Source organism: Phyllobates terribilis, unplaced genomic scaffold (genome assembly GCF_046119375.1).
Source record: "Phyllobates terribilis strain yellow unplaced genomic scaffold, ASM4611937v1 Scaffold_2__4_contigs__length_985480577, whole genome shotgun sequence".
Taxonomy (NCBI): Eukaryota; Metazoa; Chordata; class Amphibia; order Anura; family Dendrobatidae; genus Phyllobates; species Phyllobates terribilis.
The window spans coordinates 923896890-923910459 of NW_027362762.1; positions in this window are offsets into that span (position 1 = coordinate 923896890).

The window sequence follows — 13570 nt, forward strand, 5'->3', positions numbered from 1 at the left end:
GAGCTAGATGCAGAAAAAAATTATTTTTAATTTGCAACCTGATGGAGGTCAGTATAGATGGACTAATAGACCAAGTCCCACACACCGCTAGAAGCCCAAATATTTTTTCAGAGCTAGATGCAGAAAAAAATTATATTCAGTTTGCAACCTGATGGAGGTCAGTATAGATGGACTAACAGAATGATGCTATGCCCAAAAGATTTTACTTCACTAGGTGCAGTAAAAAAATTGGTATTCTATACACAGGTGGTATATCTTGCAACACAGATAGGCTACTCCACTGACTAACACACTCTGCAATAGGCCAAAAAGGATTAGTTTTGCTAGATTCAGCCAAATGCTGTGAAAAAAACTTGCACAGCACTGGCACAGACCTGCCTGGCAAAAACTGATAGGAACTGATGTAACCTAGTCCTGAAAAGGACTCCAATTACAATTAGTCTTTACTCCCACAATCTATCTATTTAAGAGCACAGACCTGCCTGATAAAAGTCGTAGGAAATGCTGTAACCTAGTCCTTAAAAGGACTGCAATCACAACTATTCCCTACTCCCAAGCTATCTGTATATTTGTGCGAAAATTGGCTTGAAATTAACAAGGTATAGCGCACACAGCAACAGCGGTGCCGTCTAACACGCAGCTGCAGCAGTGAGAAAATGGTGGCGACGGGGAAAATGGCTTGGTCTTATAGGGCAAGGACATGTGACATACACTGCCAATCACACATGCCCTTGCTTGTGTGAAAAAAAGCACTTCGCTCCGTGTGTGCGCTGCTGATAGGCTGACAGATTGCACCTCCCCACTGCAAATGCGGGAAAGAGAAAAAAAAATGGAGATCTTCATTGTTCCTGCAGAGATCCATCCCCTGCCCCTCCCCCCGCCCCGCTGTACACTCAAACTGCGTATTAACATTAATTTTCATCATTACTGAGAAAAAATCCAGTTATGATTTTGGTGCACGAACAGTTATCGAACATAACCTCGAACAGCCGAATTTTTCTCAAATTGTTCGTGTTCGCCGACCGGCTCGAACACCGCCCAAAACAGCTCGAATTTGAGATTGGCGAACAGTTCGAGTAGAACAACGCTCATCTCTAATCTCTAGCCATAACTGTCCTTAACTTTTTAATTAATATGTTGGCAGTAGAGAAAAAGTAGGTAAATCTGATCTAACTCACTAAGTAATATATGGTTTACCCTTGACACCTTCACCAGTAGTCATGAGACATAAATAGACAGGAAGCTCTTTATAGCCATCTTGGAAACCAAAAACTGCTGGAAAAAACTCCAAATTATATTATACAATAAAAAGAGTAATTTATTCTATATTGTGCCTATGATTTAGTATCCTTTGGGGTTTTTTAAGTAGAAAATACTAAATTTCACCTTTTTATAATTCATAATTATCAAACATACCCTCTATTTCTAATATAAACAAAGTTGAAACTGTATATTTTCTTCTAACATCCATCTTGTTAATGTCGATCTATAAATCAAATATTGAAGCATTCCCCAGGAGACTACATCCAAAAATTAGGCTTCATTTTGACCTTTTTTTTAAATGTAATTTTAGAATGGAAACAGATTTTACCTAAGGGACAGACCCAAAACTTGAGATATAGGTGAATGGCTTTCTTCACTCAAGTAGAAGAGGCATCGAGATGTTAATCAAGAAAGAAAACATACACAAAAGAAAAGAAATGGAAAATATTAACCATGGTCTAGTCATTTATGCCGCTACTGGAAAAAGAGGAAAATGAAAATCAATATTATGTGTCAGACTTGTCATTGAATGGTGAGATGTCCTTCACAAAGTTCTTCTGGGTCAAATATGGGTCATAGTCATTAGAAGGTCTACAGCAGACAGAGTGCGATGTGTGACATACATGGATATACAGTGATCACATTATGTTTTACTCGATGTAGTGCAAAGAAGAAATGGAACAGTAATGGAATCACAAAAGTAGATTTTGTTCAAATTCTTAGCATTATAGGAGTTAAACTCCTTTATTACCAGGAAATGTTTTGCTTTGCTTTAGCGCTCTTTTTTTCCCTACCCTTATTTTAAGAGCCATAATCTATTTTGTTTTTTCTATTGACCCTGCATTATGAGAGCTCACTCTTTGTCGGACAAGTTTTAGTTTTGAATGGTACTATTCACCTTACCATATAATGTACTGAGAACCCTGCAAAAATGGGATGAAATGGAGATAAAAATGCAACTCCACCATTGTTTTTTGGGTTTCATTTGTAGAGAGTTACTTGTCTGGTAAAAATGATTTATCACAGGAGCGAGTGTTTCTGCTGTAAAAATGACCTTTCACAGAAGTGAGTGTTTCTGCCATGTTACCAGTCCCCTGAGCTCATCAAAAGTCAAGTCAGTGCAGTAGGACCTCCAGCTGCCTCTAAGCTCAAATGTGACTGACTTGATCGATGAAGAGCTTACAGTGCTAGAGACACGGCAGAAATATTCATTCCTGTGATAAAACAGGCAGGAAAATTTGTTCCCGCAGAATGCAGCAGCTGTGAGTAACTGTTAAGTCATCTGTATACCCACTTATTCTTCCTCCCCTGGCCAGGAGTAAAGGTATGTGTCAACCATGTTCCTGCATAGTCAAACAAATCCATTACACAGTACATAACTGGGGTACATTTATAAGATTATCTCAGCACATGAACATTTTTTGTAACACATCAAATTGTGGAACTTACTTTTATTCCAAGATCTATTGATTAAAATGTACATTGTTCATGGGAAAACCCCTTTAAGTGATCAGACCTGATTCCTTGCCAACTTTTCAAAGTAAGTTTTCTCTGAATTGCTGCGACATAGGAGCGCAAAACATGCACAGCTGCAACAACGCAACCACTGGTTTGGGCAGCTTGAATCAAGTGACATGTTCCCTTTAAAGAAGTCCTAAGATAATAATAATAATAAATGTTTTCAAAATTGAAAACATAACAATAGCATCACAGTGACACAATTACATCGTTTTCAAATTAGTTCATATCTCCAGTGGAAGAAATTTTTACTCTTTCATTGCCAAGTTTTTGTGATGAAAACTTTGTAGTTCCAAGCTTTGACTATTCCTGCTCTTTTTCTGACTTTAGCTGTTTCTGAAGATGGTAGAACTAGTGCATTTTACTTCTAAACAGACAAAAAATATAAAAAAAAATATATAGAATTGATAACTATTTTTATTTATTTTGTTACTGGAAATTAAAATCCTAGCACTGTCCATGTTGATTAAATGCATTATTAACAAATTATAACCCAATTAACTCCTTACTAACAAGATGATTTTAGTTTTTGTCCTCGATATTTTCTTAAAGCCATACATTCTTTCATTTTTATGACAACATAGCCGTATGAGTGCCAAGTTGTAGATTTGATTTTTTCTATGCACTGTAATACAATAATATTACAATATCAATCCCAGTCTGTCGCACCATCACTGTCACCAACTGGCCCCCGGCTGCCATTTCAAACCATAAGAACCTCGCAATTGCATCATATTACAGTCAATGGGCTCGCACAGCAGTACTTTTTGTCTTTTCTACAAGTTTTTAAAAGGATTTACCAATAAAGATTATTGAATTTTAATTAATTGCCCGGTGTGTTGAGCTGGATCCAACTTCACTTCCACATTGCTCCCAGAGTACTGCACATTTTACATGGCAGAGATTGACAGCGGCATTCAAGAAGTCAATTGCAGCAAGCAGAGCTCTGCTCTATTCGCTGCTGTTAGTGGTAAATGCTGGATTTGGTGCAGGTGGAGCATCATCCATGGGGACCCGATCTTGGACTAACCAATATATCCAATGTTGGGAAGGGGTTAAAACAATTGCATACGTTTTTTTTGTTTTTGCTAAGAAAACCAGCGCCACTGGTCTGTGTCATGAACTGTAGCCCAGTGACCATCCATTGTCAGCCTACTATCAAAGGGAATCAAACGTTTTTACCAGTTTTATGCACTCAATTCCTGATAACCAGTAGCTCAATGCAATAGGTCTTGGTCTCAAACATAAGAAACGGTGGCTCCAATAACTCATTAATAAGGCACCCCTGTCTGTACCCCTCCGATTGACATCTCCTAGCTCCAAGTGGACTTTTTTCAAGACCAGGTGGGGAGGACCCTGTGTTTTCTCATCTGAGAGAATAGAGGTAATTATGCTAATCACACTTTGAGTGTGATCCTATTCTCTTAGATGAGGAGAAGATGGAGGGAAAAAAAATTGTCCATCTTCTCCCTTCTGTCAGTCCTTGGAAATTGGACTTCACTCAGATCTTATCTGAAAGCAGTCCAATGGTTTCGATGAACTCATTGACTTGAATGGCTGAATGCGATCCCAATATCGGATCAAACTCGGCCATACACTGATTTTTTCATTGGACCGGGTTGTTCTGTGGGAAAAATCTGACATATGCACTACCCCATAGCATAACATTGGTCCAAATATGATCTAATGTTTTGACAGATCACACTCAGACCGAAAATATGCTCGTCTGCACCTTAATCAACCTTTTACCACTGCCTGTGCCCTCTAAATCTAGATCTACTCAATGTTGTGAAAATTCTGACCCCTTTCTTGAATTTCAGGATGCTTATACATTCCCCAAAAATAAAGATAAAACAGGCCCAATAAAATTTGATATTAATCAGAAGAGTCTTGAGCCTATTTTCTGAGCGATATATAAACATTTTGGAGCAGAGCATCCAAACTTGACATGATATTGATTACAGAGCTGTTTGGCTCCTTATTACAAGATGGATCCTCACCGTTGCGGCTAACATAACTCTTATCATATTTAATTCCATTCTACTTTAAATTTACAAAACATTAATGTTTATGCGGCAAGACGTCTCGTACTGTTCCACACCAGAGGCCATTAATCATTAACAGAAGTTGACAAGTTCTTCTAATAAAACCTTGTAGCCAGGCGTACAGATGGCAGAATGCTCAACACAAATATTCTGACTTTCAGAAAAGAAAATTGTGATAATTAGAATTTAGGCTATGGTGTTTGTTTTGAAACATTTGGTGTTGCTATTAATAAAATATGACATATTTATGAAAATTGTTAAAAAATAACAAAAACTAAACTAATTATAAGAGTAATAGTCAAAGTCCTGAGCTAAACTTTTTATTACCCTAATTTATTAATTTATTTGAGTAATAAAAAAATGAGAACCCATATTAATGGGCTTTTCTGCGATTTTAATCTAATTAGCGATCAGCAGTCATCGGATTGCAGTGGCACTGCTCTGAACATTGTATGGTGGGCATGAATGCTATTTCAAGCTCTCTCTATTACAAGTGAATGACCACTTTCTCAAACTCTTGTATTAGCCTATTGTCGCAGTGCCATGAGTAAGATCCCTGCTGATGTTATATTGATTACCTTTACTAGGGGTCAGAGGCATAGCTAGGGGTTCAGCACAGCGGGGGTCGAAACATCTGAGTGGACCACTAACCAGACAACCATGTTTACAAGTACTGTTTCTCTCCCTAATCGTGAGTATACGAGAACCTCAGTAGATGACCGAGCTGTTACTGAAAATAAATCAATATACAAAGACCAACACTGATGTTATCACTATAGGGTGACCATAGTAGATACCAGTGCTGCAGAACATATAAGAGATCACAGTACAGTTCTAGATAGTGATTTACAGCTGACATTCTTTCTGATGGAGTTGTTCCCTTTTTCCATGTTTTCCATCTGGCCCAGACAGACATGACAACTTCTCCAGCCACAACTCGTCTACAGAGATTACAACAAAGACTCATTCGACTTCTCACATTTACAGCACCATCCCCATCTATTCCCAACCTACACAAACTCCTCATTCTGCTGACACCCCAATACTGAGCAGCTGCTGCTGTATGTGTACCTATTACAGCACCTACTGTGTGGTACAAAAACCACAGTAAGGGTTCCTCTTACTATCCAACATATTAATGCTACCAATGTGCCCCTTACATAGTAATAATGTCTTGTTTGTGCCCTCTAGATGATAATATTGCCCCCTGTGCAAGTGCCCTAAATATCAGTGTCCACATTTTACCCCTTAGAAAGTAATAATGCCCTGTGTGCCCCTCTGATGATAACAATACCCTGAGTATATGTTAATCCAATAAAGCATAGCAGTCGCTTCCAGGTGAGCGCCTCTGTTCTGAGTGAGTGGCCTGGGGGGACTCCCCTGGTAAGTATGCTACTTGCTAAGGGTTGATTAATATTTTTACTGCTCCCCTCACAAGAGGACCGCCGCAGGAAAGGAAGACCAAGAGTCACCTCTGCTTCTGAGGATAAGTTTATCTGAGTCACCAGCCTCAGAAATTGCAGGTTAACAGCAGCTCAGATTAGAGACCAGGTCAATGCCATACAGAGTTCTAGCAGCAGACACATCTCTTCAACAACTGTTAAGAGGAGACTTTGTGCAGCAGACCTTCATGGTAAAATAGCTGCTAGGAAACCACTGCTAAGGACAGGCAACAAGCAGAAAAGACTTGTTTGGGCTAAAGAACACAATGAATGGAAATTAGACCAGTGGAAACTTGTGCTTTGGTCTGATGAGTCCAAATTTGAGATCTTTGTTTCCAACCACCGTGTCTTTGTGTGACGCAGAAAAGGTGAACGGATGGACTCTACATGCCTGGTTCCCACCGTGAAGCATGGAGGAGGAGGTGTGATGTTGTGTGGGTGCTTTGCTGGTGACACTGTTGGGGATTTATTCAAAATTGAAGGCATACTGAACCAGCATGGCTACCGCAGCATCTTGCAGCGGCATGCTATTCCTTCCGGTTTGCGTTTAGTTGGACCATCATTTATTTTTCAACAGGACAATGACCCCGAACATACCTCCAGGCTGTGTAAGGGCTATTTGACCAAGAAGGAGAGTAATGGGGTGCTACGCCAGATGACCTGGCCTCCACAGTCACCAGACCTGAACTCAATCGAGATGGTTTAGGGTGAGCTGGACCGCAGAGTGAAGGCAAAAGGGCCAACAAGTTCTAAGCATCTATGGGAACTCCTTCAAGATTGTTGGAAGACCGTTTCCGGTGATTACATCTTGAAGCTCATCAAGAGAATGCCAAGAGTGTGCAAAGCAGTCATCAAAGCAAAAGGTGGCTGCTTTGAAGAACCTAGAAGATAAGACATATTTTCAGTTGTTTCACACTTTTTTGTTAAGTATATAATTCCACATGTGTTAATTCATAGTTTTGATGCCTTCAGCGTGAATGTACAATTTTCATAGTCATGAAAATACAGAAAAATCTTTAAATGAGGTGTGTCCAAACTTTTGGTCTGTACTGTACGTCATGACGATTGCTGCCTGGTGTCAGCTGATTCTGACAGTTGACACCCGGGACTTAGTGCCTGGAGTGGTGCCCGCACTGCTCCCAGCACTTTAACGCGCTAAATGCTGCGATTTAGCGAGCAGGCAGTAAGAAGAAAGCCCCTCGGCCCTTGGATCAGAGACCCTGCGATATCATTGCAGGGGCTCAATCTTTGCCATTGTGAACCAATGTCATCATAAAGACGTCCGGGTCACCCAAGCTAGCAAAGTTGCTAGATCATGCGCAGTGCCCGATCTAGCATCTTTGTGTGTCACTAACAGTATATAAGTAGTGATGAGCGAGCACTAAAATGCTCGGGTACTTGTTGGTCGAGTCGAGCAAATTGGAATGCTCGAGTGCTCGGACCGAGTAACGAGCCCAATGTAAGTCTATGGGAAACTCAAGCATTTTTCCGGCAGCTTCCCCCGGCGATCTGCGGAGGGCCTAAAAATTGCCCAAATCAATGGGAACAGTGCTCAAATGACATGGGAACTGTTAGGAGGGCAGTTGCAGACAACTTTATTATAATGGAACGCAACCGACCCCGGGGTCCGCGATGCAGCCTGGAGTACTGCTGCCGAACACTCTCCGGGTGAAACGGAAAGCAACCAACTTAAATGATAAACCCTTTCGTGTTACTGCACACAGGAACGGGTATAGCGGTTCGCTCTATCTCCGTTAAAAGCACGGGAGATGTGCGACCGGGAAACTATCTGTAGCCCTGTTAACTACACAGGGACTACACTGACGGCGCTAGGGTGTTTGTGTGACCACGCCAACGGGTACACGTGCCTCCAGCCGGCGTGCTACCGGACTGCAGGGTATTACTCCACGTGTCTGAGAGATGATAGCCGTGAGCAGGATGTCTGCAGGCTGCTCGGGGTGTTAGGCAACCCCTTTGGCTGAGCCAGACTGCTAGACGAAGCTACCTGCCTCTATGGAGCTAACCTGCCTCTATGGAGCTAACCTGCCTAGCGGAAACTATACGTGGAACAGAGTCGTCCACACACCAGCATCACTGCTCAATGATCAGAGCGCGCCGCCATGTTTGTGGGCGGGCCTTTTAAAGACTAAGCCCTGCCCACCGACGCGCCATTGGTGACGCTACCCGTGAACCAATCAGGCGGTGCCAGGTCACCGGGTCAGGTGGGTGCCAAACCACCAATCACGATCCGCCAGGTCACGGGCATGCTAAGTGCGGCGAATCCTGGACTTAGACTCCAAGAGCCCTGTCTCCCTCTGCAACCTATGCTTAACATTGCTAGGCACAAATACCCAGGAGACAGTCTGCACATCTCGTGGACCAGCTATTCGTTGGGGCTGATGACGATGCTGAGCAGCATCAACCCTGGCTGGACCAAAATGAGAGACTGCTGAAGGTTCTGGACCCATTTCGAATCCAGCAACAGACCGATGCCTTACATTATTCCCCCTTCTAACATCCCCCTCCAATTGACAATCATTTTCCTCCTTGAGCCGGGGGGCAAGAATGAGGTCCACTGGGTCACAGAGAGGATTCTCAGAACAGTGACCCCTCCGGTGTACAGTGTACCCTTTTTTAAAGCGGGAGGCAAACTTAGCTGACTCCCCGCATACTTCAGTATTGTGGCCCAAGGGCGACGAGAAGTGGCAACCGACTCACTATGTGTGGAGTCCGTCACGGGTGACAAATGGAGAAGAACTACCGGACTTTGGCTGAAAGATTTAACTCTCGCACAGACGGGACATGCGAGAACAAAGTCCCTGACGTCCTGGCGCCACCGGGACCACCAATAGGACCGTTGAAGGGACTTAGCGGTACCTTTGACTCCCAGGTGGGCTCCGATTTTAGGGACATGAGCCCAGGAGAGCACCATATTCTGTATATTAGGGGAAACAAACGTCCTCCCCGACGGAACCGGGTTAGAGGACACTGCAGCCACCCTCTCTACCTGAAAGTTCTTTTCGACATAGTCTGACAAGACCAGGGTCCTGGGGACAGACAAAGAATCTGTACCGGAGGCCACATCAGTAGAAGGATCAGAGACTACCCTCTGAGTGACTTTGACCATACACTGAGACACACAATTCTCACTCCAGGAAGAAATTCTCCCCGTATTCCAGTCAATGTGTGGAGTATGACAGCATAGTTAGGGGAGACCCAATAACACCTCGTCTAATCCACCGGGAATAATAAGAAATGAGATGACCTCCCGGTGGCCCTGAGGAAATGACATGGTGAGGGGAATCGACTGATGGGTGATTTGCATTTTTTTTGAGAGTAACTCTATAGGGATGGCATGCCTCTGGGCAAACGTAGATGATAAAAAATTGCCATCAGCACCAGAGTCCACCCACGCCTTGGCAGTAACTGCAGATGTACCAAAAGGCAATGTCACGTTATATAATAATTTGGAGGAAGAAGTCCCAGAATTTAATACACCTCCTCCAACGGTGGTAAGACCTACTCGTTTTCCCAACTGCTTGGAACCATTATTTACGGGGTACTCCAAGAGATGTTCAGGACGGGAACGAGAAGGACCAGACCCAGTCCGGGATATATCCATAGCCTCAGGCTCCGTGTCGAGAGTCTCGGGTTTGGAAATGGGTCTAGAGAAGGATGGTGCCATCTGATACTGAGGTCTGGCAACCTCCAGCTCTAACTTGTGTTCCGCATGACGCAAAGAAAAAGACCCGCATTTACTACAACCGAATCATTCCACTCCCATAGAGGAGTAGCCCACTCCAGAGCCCTGTGAGAGAGTAATGAGATGATATATCCCACTTTGGCTCTTTCGGAGGGGAACCATGCCTCCATCATCTCCAAATGAATGGAGCAAACATTAATAAAACCCCTGCAGAGTTTACTGTCCCCAGAAAATTTTTCCGGGAGAGCAAAACGGGGTAATGGGGCACTTGCAGTGCTTGCAGTATTCACCGAAGCCGAGTTAATAATATTTGCTGCTAGAGTAGCCGCCTGGGTAGCTACTGCAGTGATATTAGCGACCGGGACAGCTTGTTCCAGAGATTTAAGTCTGGCCTCAATTCGCTGTATATACTGCAGCAATTGCTGGTTGTCAGCCATGTTCGGCAAGACCCTGGCGCTCTGATACTGTTAGGAGGGCAGTTGCAGACAACTTTATTATAATGGAACGCAACCGACCCCGGGGTCCGCGATGCAGCCTGGAGGACTGCTGCCGAACACTCTCCGGGTGAAACGGAAAGCAACCAACTTAAATGATAAACCTTTCCGTGTTACTGCACACAGGATCGGGTATAGCGGTTCGCTCTATCTCCGTTAACAGCACGGGAGATGTGCGACCGGGAAACTATCTGTAGCCCTGTTAACTACACAGGGACTACACTGGTGGCGCTAGGATGCGTGTGTGACTACGCCGACGGGTACACGTGCCTCCAGCCGGCATTCTACTGGACTGCAGGGTATTACTCTACGTGTCTGACAGACGATAGCCGTGAACAGGATGTCTGCAGGCTGATCGGGGTGTTAGGCAACCCCTTTGGCTGAGCCAGACAGCTAGACGAAGCTACCTGCCTCTATGGAGCTAACCTGCCTAGCGGAAACTACACGTGGAACAGAGTCATCCACACACCAGCATCACTGCTCAATGATCAGAGCGCGCTGCCATGTTTGTGGGCGGGCCTTTTAAAGACTAAGCCCTGCCCACCGATGCGCCATTGGTGACGCTACCCGTGGACCAATCAGGCGGTGCTTGGTCACCGGGTCAGGTGGGTGCCAAACCATCAATCACGATCCACCAGGTCACGGGCATGCTCAGTGCGGCGAATCCTGGACTTAGACTCCAAAAGCCCTATCTCCCTCTGCAACCTATGCTTAACATTGCTAGGCACAAATACCCAGGAGTCAGTCTGCACATCTCGTGGACCAGCTAAGCGTTGGGGCTGATGATAATGCTGAGCAGCATCAGCCCCTGGTTGACCAAAATGGGAGACCGCAGAAGGTTCTGGACCCATTTTGAATCCAGCAACAGACCGACACCTAACAGGAACAGCATGGTGAAGACCCCCAGAAGCATTTCTGACTCACAGGTCACTGCTGTCAACAACATTGTCAGAGGTATTACAACACTTTTACGGACTCACAATAAAACATACAAAAACAAATGGATTTTCCTGGGTAATATCAGGCGGCTTTTTCTATTCTTAAAGGGCTAGCAATCTGCTCTCGCTATTGTTAGAGAGCTATCAGCCAGCTATGCTTTGTTGTTTCTATTATTAACAAGTGGGTCTCCTATACTGTTATTGCATATGCAGTGACTGCATTGGCTGCCAAAAAATTGGAGGAACTCCAATGCCCTTTGCATGAGACGTAGAGGTGGGAGGGCTTCCTGCAAAAAATGCCCCCATTATTAAGGAGTGGGTCTCCCATAGTGTTTGCCTATGCAGTGAAGCAACGGCTGACAAAAATTTGGAGGAACTCCAATGCCCCTTGCAAGAGACGTAGAGGTCTGAGCGCCTCCTGTAAAAAATGCTCTCATCATTAGGAAGTGTGTCTCCTATACTGTTTTCCTATGCAGTGAAGCAACGGCTGCCAAAAATTTGGAGGAACTCCAATGCCTCTTGCAAAAGACGTAGAGGTTGGAGAGCCTCCTGAAAACAATGCTCCCATTATTACGAAGTTTGTCTCCCATACTGTTTGCCTATGCAGTAAAGCAACCGCTGTCAAAAATTTGGAGGAACTCCAATGCCCCTTGCAAGAGACATAGAGGTTGGAGGGCATCCTGCAAAAAATGCTCCCATTATTAGGAAGTGTGTCTCCCATACTGTTTGCCAATGCAGTGAAGCAATGGCTGCCAAAAATTTGCAGGAACTCCATTGCCCCTTGCAAAAGACGGAGATATGTTGATATAGTACATATGATGGTGATACGGTGGTGGAGGATGAGGATGCAGAGGAGGACAACAGCAAATAAACAAAATCAGGAAGCGTATACCCAAGTCTATGTGTGAAGACAGAGGTGCATGGGAATAGAGTTAGACCTCCCAAAAAAAGACACTGCATTTGAGTTAATGTTATGCTGCTATCATTCTGTGGTATTGAGACGTCTGGCCCAATCCAGCTCTTGTTCATTTTTGTAAGAGTCAGCCTGTCAGCATTTTCAGTTGACAGGCAGATGCGCCTATCGGTTATAATTCCGCAGGCGGCACTAAAAACCCGCTCTGACAAAACGCTAGCGGCAGGGCAGGTCAGAACCTCTAAGGCGTAGAGAGCCAGTTCATGCCACGTGTCCAGCTTAGATACCCAATAATCACGAGGAATCACGGAGGACGTTGGTACAGTCGGCAAGGTACTTCCATACCATCTTCCGAAACTTTTCTTTCCTTTGGGAGTACCCCGTGCATCAGGTCTTGTGAGATGGGAGGGTCTGAGAAAACTGTCCCAGAACTTTGACAGTGTTCCTCTGCCTCTGCTCAATTGCATTTGTGTCTCTCTTGCCTGTACTCCTCGGTTGTCCAACGAACCTTGACCTCTGCAGCCAGCGTTTTCAGGAGGGAATATTTTTAATATTTCCGCATTCTCGTACTGCACCATTTTATTAGGCCTGTCCTGCACAGGAATAAGAGATAGAAAGTTCTCCTTCTAGCGTGGGTCTAGAAGTGTCATCAACCAATAATGACTGCCACCCAAAATTTGGACAATGCGAGGGTTACGGGAAAGGCAGCGTAACATAAACTCAGCCATGTGAGCCAAACTGCAAAAGGCAAAACTTCCGTGTCCTCACCAAGAGGACAAGTGACCATACTCTCCTCCTTATTCTCCTCCTCGTCCTCCTCCTCCCTGTCCTCTGGCTATCCATGCTGAACAGACGGTATGACAGTTGTACAGGTAGTACCGTCTATAGCGCAGGAAACTTGCTCCTGTTCTTCCTCCTCCTCTAACTCATTGTCACCCAATCCACATTGGGATGAGATGAGTCTGGGCTGTGTATAATCACCCTGTATGGTTCCTTGCACCATCTCATTGTGCTCCACCTTCAATGCATTCTCTTTAATTGTGAACAGAGAGAGTTGCAGAAGACAGTGAAGTGGGATGGTGACACTAATTATGGCGTCATCATTGCTCACCATCTTGGTGGAGTCCTCAAAGTTTTGGAGGATGGTACATATGTCTGACATCCATGTCCACTCCTGAGGTCTTATGTGTGGAGTCTTACCTGAATACCGATCGTCTTGTTGATGCTTGTATCAACAACTGCCCTCTTCTGCTC